We start from the raw sequence: 6,912 nt of genomic DNA, 5'->3' as shown, positions 1-6,912 counted from the left end.
TTGTGGCTGAAGGTAATCTGAAATCTCTGAACTGGGGCATACTTCACTAGGATCCAACTTGTACAGCTAACTAGTGGGTCTCTTTACTGGATATTTGAGTGCATTGACCTGCCATTCAGTGGACATTAGCTTGAACCGTTGAATGTTTGCTATTATTCTGTTTTGTGATTTTTCCTAGGCTTTGGGTTTGTTAATCTGGCACTTGTATTAATCTCATCGAAATTCATGGCAAGCTTTGTGAATCTTTGCTACCTCTTGCTGTATTACATTGATTAGGAACCGAATTGTAAAATTTTGCAGCTAACTAGATCAAAGGCTTGAAGAAAACCAATATTGGATTTTGGGGACAAAGGATACAGAATTCTAAGTTGCATTTTGAGCTATATTCCATTAATTTTGGTCACTTACTGCTCTATAATCTATACTCGTTTTTGTGCTAAATCTTCTTGCACTTAACCAGCTAAACATTCTTTTAGTTCATGTGATTCCATTGATTCCTCCACATCTGATTCTGAATATTTTGGTTGTGATTTGATTGATAAGCACTTAGTCATAGATGCAAATAAGGTTTATATAACTAAGATCGAAAATGATCATATGAGTGTGATTTATCATAAGTGAATTCTTCTCTTAACAGCTGCACATGTACAGTGTTATTTTATGGGGAAAAAAAAAGAAGAAGAAGAAGAAAGAAAGAAAGAAAGAAGGGAAATCACGAGGATACGTTTGCAGTTTCTTAAAATTGTGTTAAAGTGATGGTGTGAGTGCTTGGTTATTGTTTTGAATTTAAAAAAAAAAGCATGGCTATCTTCTTGGTCAAAGTTTTGCGTCAAGGCTTGTGAGTTTGGTCCTTTTGTTATTTGCCTAAAAATCAAGACATGTAAGTTATATATATTAGGAAAGGTTTGCATATTAGATTATGTCACATGTTAATGTCGTTTTGTTTTGTTTGGCAAGGACACTTATGTTTAAGCACTTGCGTTGAGGGGTTGCATTTAGTATCTCCATTGGGCACTCATTTGAATTGGGTAGGGTTCTATCTGAAAGCATTTTTCTTCTCAGTACGAAATATTAAGTTCAGAATCCCATTTTAAGTGGAGTATTATCATTATTAAATTCTTAAAAAAGAGGCGCAAAGAAAAGTTCATGGAAATTTACAAATGTTTTTGTAAGAAAGTGTTTAAGGAATGTGATGATTTATTTGAAGCGATTTATTTTCTTCCTCTCTAGAAGTTATAGTTAATGCCTTTTTGGGATGCGGGAAAAAAAAACACGCGTGCACACACACAGACCCTTTTTTTTTAGTATAAGAAATTTCTGCAAACTCATGTGTCCCTTTTTAGCTGCTACAAAACCTATAAAATCTAAGCTCCAAGAGCATTGCTTCAAATTAGTGGTAATTACTTATCTGATATGTTAAGGTTGGGGAGGTTTGCCCCCATCTCATCACTCTCGTAGGGTCATATAATTTCTAAGTTGTATGGTGGTTTTAATAAGGAGGTTAGAGTGTACCATCCAAGCATCTAAATTCGGAGGACCGAATTTCTATAAGGGGGGGGGAATGTAATGACCCAGCCATTTGAGAATTTTAAAAATCAACAATAATCAATTAATTGATCTGGTAAGTTTTAAAAAAAGGGGGGGAAGGGAGAAAGAAAGAAAGAAATGTAGTGGGCCTTGGGCTACTGTTCATCTTTGGGTCTTGGCTCCAAATATTTCTTTTTTAAAAAAAAAAAAAGAAAAAAGAGACACCATCAGATTTTTTTTTTGATCTTGTTCAACGATCGGAGAGAGGGGGAGCGGGTGAGAAGCTCTTACTGAATCTCGGGGGGAAGCATCCATAGCCATTTTGCTTTCCCTCTTCCCGCCCTCCTCATCTTCCTGGCTGTCCGATGATGCGTGTCTGGTGCCAAAGCTGTCTACCATTTTCCTAGGCTGTGATTCTTCTTTGCTCCACCTTGTTGTTCATCTTCTCTCTCATTGGATATTCGTTGTTCATTGTTAATGTCCTCCTTCATTCCAACATTGTGTATGTGAGCAAGTTCCCCTCTTACTTCTTCTTTCTCTTTGATGTCTTTGTGCGTGTATGCCTTTGTTCTTCATCTTCAAATCTGTCTCTGTATTTGTCTGTAGCATTTGCTGTGAGTGGTGGTCTGGTGTGTGTATGGTTTGAATATTGGTGCACACAAAGTGTTTGTTAAAATGTATAAAAGAGGAATTTTGTTGGAATGGGGCAGTTAAAGATGTTCAATGTATTATGGGCTTAAATGCTAAATTAAAGTTGTTCAATCCTTATTTCGGAACTTGGAGATGCATATATGAAAGGTATGAAGAGGAATTTAGGAAACACTAGGAGATTATTATGTTCACCAATGGAAGTCTGCGGTTGCTAGTTTTTGTATTATGGTGTTTGTTCATTAGTTGATTTTGGATGCACCCAAGATGTTTGATGAAATGTGTGATAGATAAATATTTGATCCATGGAGACAAGTTTGATGACGGCATCATTGAATTAATTTCTCATGTCAGAGCTGCTCAATCTCGATAAGGATCTTGGAAAAGAAAATTTTATCAAGAGATTGTTTCTTAGAAATTCAGCTAAGTTTAATTGAATTTGTAAAGCATCTTGAAACCAGGGAGAGGAATATGTTGTTCGTTCTTGTCTAAGTAGTTAAATTGCTTTAAAGGAAGAGGGTTCATGTAGACATGTGATTGCACACTATGTTGATAGTGGAAGGTAATTCAGATATTATTTTGGATTGATTATGATTTATACTTTGGTTTCCATGAGATGCTTGAAGGAAACAAGAGTTATTTGCTCCTCTATATAGAAAATCTGGATGTTATGGAGTTGTATGTTACTGTTAGGAAGGAAATTAAATTGTAATTTAAATGTTAAGTTTGCTAGTTGTCAATGTCATGCCACCGTTTAGATACCTAAGAGATGGTGGTGGTTGCTGAAACTATTTGAGATTATTGATAAATAATTTAGAGGATATAAGTTTAAGTTAAAACAATAAAATGTTGATTATAAGGTTATGGGCATGAGTTAATGGACACACTTTTTGTAGAAGAATTTAGTTTTATAATATATGGGAAGAAATGAAAATGGTTTTTGCTGAATACTTCATTCATTGTTAATTATTTTGCTTCAATTGTTTCATCAAGTAACTTGGAATTGACAAAAAAAGCTTTTGAGATATTTTTTGTAAACTTTTAGGCAAATATGGTTTATATATTTTGAAAATGTCCCTATGCAACTTTTCGGAAGGAGCTCTTTTTCTTTGATTGACAGTATTTGAAAGAAAAGTTTGAAAATGTTATTTGCAAACTTTCATGCTAGGGTCATTTGTTACAGAATATTCTTTGAGATTTCATTATCAAAAGAAAAAGATATTTTCTGTTTTTTATATGGTAAATTGATTCCATGGATACTAATTAAGTAAAGAGATAAAAGATAATAGATGTCATTAATGATCAATAAAAATATCAACAACCCTCTTGGGGTTAACCAAATCTTTTTTTTAAAGAAGGAGAATTAACAACCCAAAACTATGGAGATTAAGGAGGGAGACCCAAGTTATCCTCTCTCTTTGGTGAGGATTCCACATCCTATACACTAAATGCACATCACATTAGACCTCTTTCTATGGAGCCTATCTCAATTAACTAATGACACTCTTATCTTTCTCTAACATGGATGATACATAAAATACAAATTTGATTTTAATGGACACAAGAGACAGATTGTAACTTAATACTTAAGCACACGCCAACTTTTTCCCTATTTCTGAAGACTTTATATGTGTGTGTGTTTGTTTCTTTGATGTCTCCTAGCTAACATTATTTTGGGGTAATATCTAGCTATGACCTGCCAAACTTGACCACAAATTATAGAGAACTTGTTTCATGTGAAATGGTGCATGACTATGAGGTCTACTCACGAGTCAACTAGTCCATGAGCTTGTGAGTATTGGGTGGTTGATATATTTTTCCTTTTTTTGCTGTATAATTTTTTAAGTAATGGCTTTATGTTTTTTAAGAGTAACATTTATAAGATTATTTTTGTTTTGAATTTTTAAACAATTTTTAACCTATTAAAATAAAAATTATTCAAAAATATAACTAAAATAAGTAAATCTGAATCATTCAAAATCAATTCTAATATTTTATATTTACTATGAGTGCAGGATGAAACTTTGAAGCCAAGTAAGGAAGGACCCAAAAAAAAAAAAAAGGCTAGTGAGAAGGTTAGATGGAAATATTAATATTGAGGTGAAGAATTAATGGCAAGCTAGCTTTAGACGACCATAAGTCTTCATATGTACATGAAATAGGCCAAAAACCAAAAACAAAAACAAAACAAAAATCTTTTTTATGAATTTGTGATATTGATAGCTATCTCACCTCAATTATTAATTAATTTGATTATATTAGTGGCAGACTTAGTGCCTATTTGGGATCATGTTTGGGGTCCCAAACGTGCATTTCAACGGGCAAAGGCTCCTTTTTTGGTTAAAAGTGATGTTTAGCACACCGTTTTTGCAATTTAACTTTTGGGTCTAAATGGACTTTTGGGATGAAGCTGATGGATTTTGCTTTTCACAGTGGGAAGAATACCGGTGCGGTGAAATAGGGAGGAAGGTTACACTATTTTGAGTTTTTCTAGTGTTATGTATTTTTGTTTTATTAGCAATTGTAATTTTAGAGCAGCAACTTTATTTAAATCTGTTGATATGAAATTTTTGTTTATTCTTTAGATGTTTATATGAACTGATTCAGAAGGTATATTTATCCATGTAATATATTTAATTAAGTATTTTAGTATTTTTCAATTTCCTTCTAATAATCAATTAAATTTTTTATTTTTAATATTTTTATTTGTAATACTTATTTTAAAATGGTCACATTATATATATAATGCCTTTCTAACAATAAATTAAATTTCTTTGTTTTTAATAATTTTATTTTCATTACTTCTTTTAAAATGGTCACATTATACATATAATTTCTTTCTAATAATAAATTAAATTTCTTTACTCTTAATAATTTTATTTGCTTACTTCTTTTAAAATAGTCACATTATATATATATATATATATATATCTAATATTAGATATGTACTATTTAATAAAATCATGTCCTTTTAAGTCATTAACTTATTTTTACATTTATCATCCAAACAAATTTCAGCTTCTCAAAATAATTTTTTTTACAAAACCCAATCCAAACTTAAATCATATTACACTATCTGAGTTCTACTTAATCTGACTTCTGTCAAAGTCAGATTAAAAAAAAGTTACTTCTGCCACCGCTACCCCAACACACCCTTAGAAGTTAGAAGTCATAATTTAGAAGCTGTGTGCCTGTTTAGGACTTAAAATAATCACTTTTATATTTTATCAAATAAAATTCGTCTTACATATTTATATTATATCATAAAAATATTTTCTCAAGCTAATTTAGCATACAGATTAATTTTTAATATGCAATGTTTTTCTAATAAACCATTATTATGTAATTGTTATTAATTAAAACTTCACTTGGAATGGAAACTTGCGGGACTCACAAAAGCTTGACTTGGGAATGGGACGTGCACTTGTTATCTATTTTGTAAGAAGTTTATATTTTATTTTATGCCTTCTATCTATTTTTTGATTTGTCTGTCCAAGTATATTATACTCCTCTAGTCATATTTATAGGGCAGAAAAAGAAGGTTTTTTATCCTATTTATAAGTCACTTCATTAAATTTTTACAATGAATGTACTATATTGTTCTTTATTTATTATAGTGTAGATAATTATATTTTCTAAGGGTGTATATATTAAATAGGGGTAAAGTTGAAAAATTGCTATATTTTAATGAAGAGTTAATATAGTTTAAAGTTTTTCTTGGTCTGTGTAAAATATGTTGGAAATAGAAGTGCCTTATAAATCGGACCAGAGGAGTATACAATATTGATGTTACTTTTAATTCCAAAATAAGTGCATGCAATATTGAATGAATGTTATTATCTATTTTCTAAATATTTATAAATGTGTTCTTAAGCTCTAATTATCTAAATCTATTATAAAAATTCAATCAAAATATTGAAATTGTCGAGTAAAGTTCATAGGTCCCTTTTTTTACGCAACATTTTCATAGCCCTCTTACGCAGACTATATCAGTTCTCCAAAAACAAGAAGAGAAAAGAAAAGGTGATCTTTAAAGAATGAAGAAAGAAATATAACAAAAAACATGTATTTTATCTTACTCAAATTGATATATGTTTGGTTGGTCTCCAAATACAAACAAAGGATCAAATATGACCATAATATATCTCATAATGTTTTAGCAAAAAATAAAGCATTGCAGATTTTGCTAAAGGTTTCTAGTTATCCTTCTCTAACAAGGGGTGATATATAAAATACAAATTTGATTTTAATGGACACAAGAGACAGATTGTGACTTACTCCTCTTGTCATATTTATAAGCCAGAGAAAGAAGGTATATTTTGGTCCTATTTATAGGGCACTGAGAGAAATTTTTTGTATGGATGTACAATTTTACCCCTCATTTATTATTGTATTGACTTTGTTTATATGAGGTATAATGTATATTAAATAGGGATAAAGTTGAAGAGTCATTAAATTTTAAATGAGAGTTAATGAAGTTTAAGGTTTTCCTTAGTCTGTGTGAAACATGCTGGATGTGCCTTATAAATAGGACTAGAAGAATAACAGTCAAGCGCGCCAACTTTTTTGTATTTCTGAAGACTATATATATATATTGACAAATACATATATATTTGTTTTTTTCTTTGATGTCTCTAGCTAACGTTATTTTGGGGTAATCTCTAGTGATACCTACCAAACTTGACCACAAAATACATAGGAGTTGTTTCGTATGAAATGGTGCATGACTTTGTGGTC

The sequence above is a fragment of the Neltuma alba genome, unplaced genomic scaffold, assembly GCF_004799145.2.
Source record: "Neltuma alba isolate B1F8T4 unplaced genomic scaffold, ASM479914v2 tig00013043_pilon, whole genome shotgun sequence".
NCBI lineage: Eukaryota > Viridiplantae > Streptophyta > Magnoliopsida > Fabales > Fabaceae > Neltuma > Neltuma alba.
Note: the sequence above shows the minus strand (reverse complement) of the source record.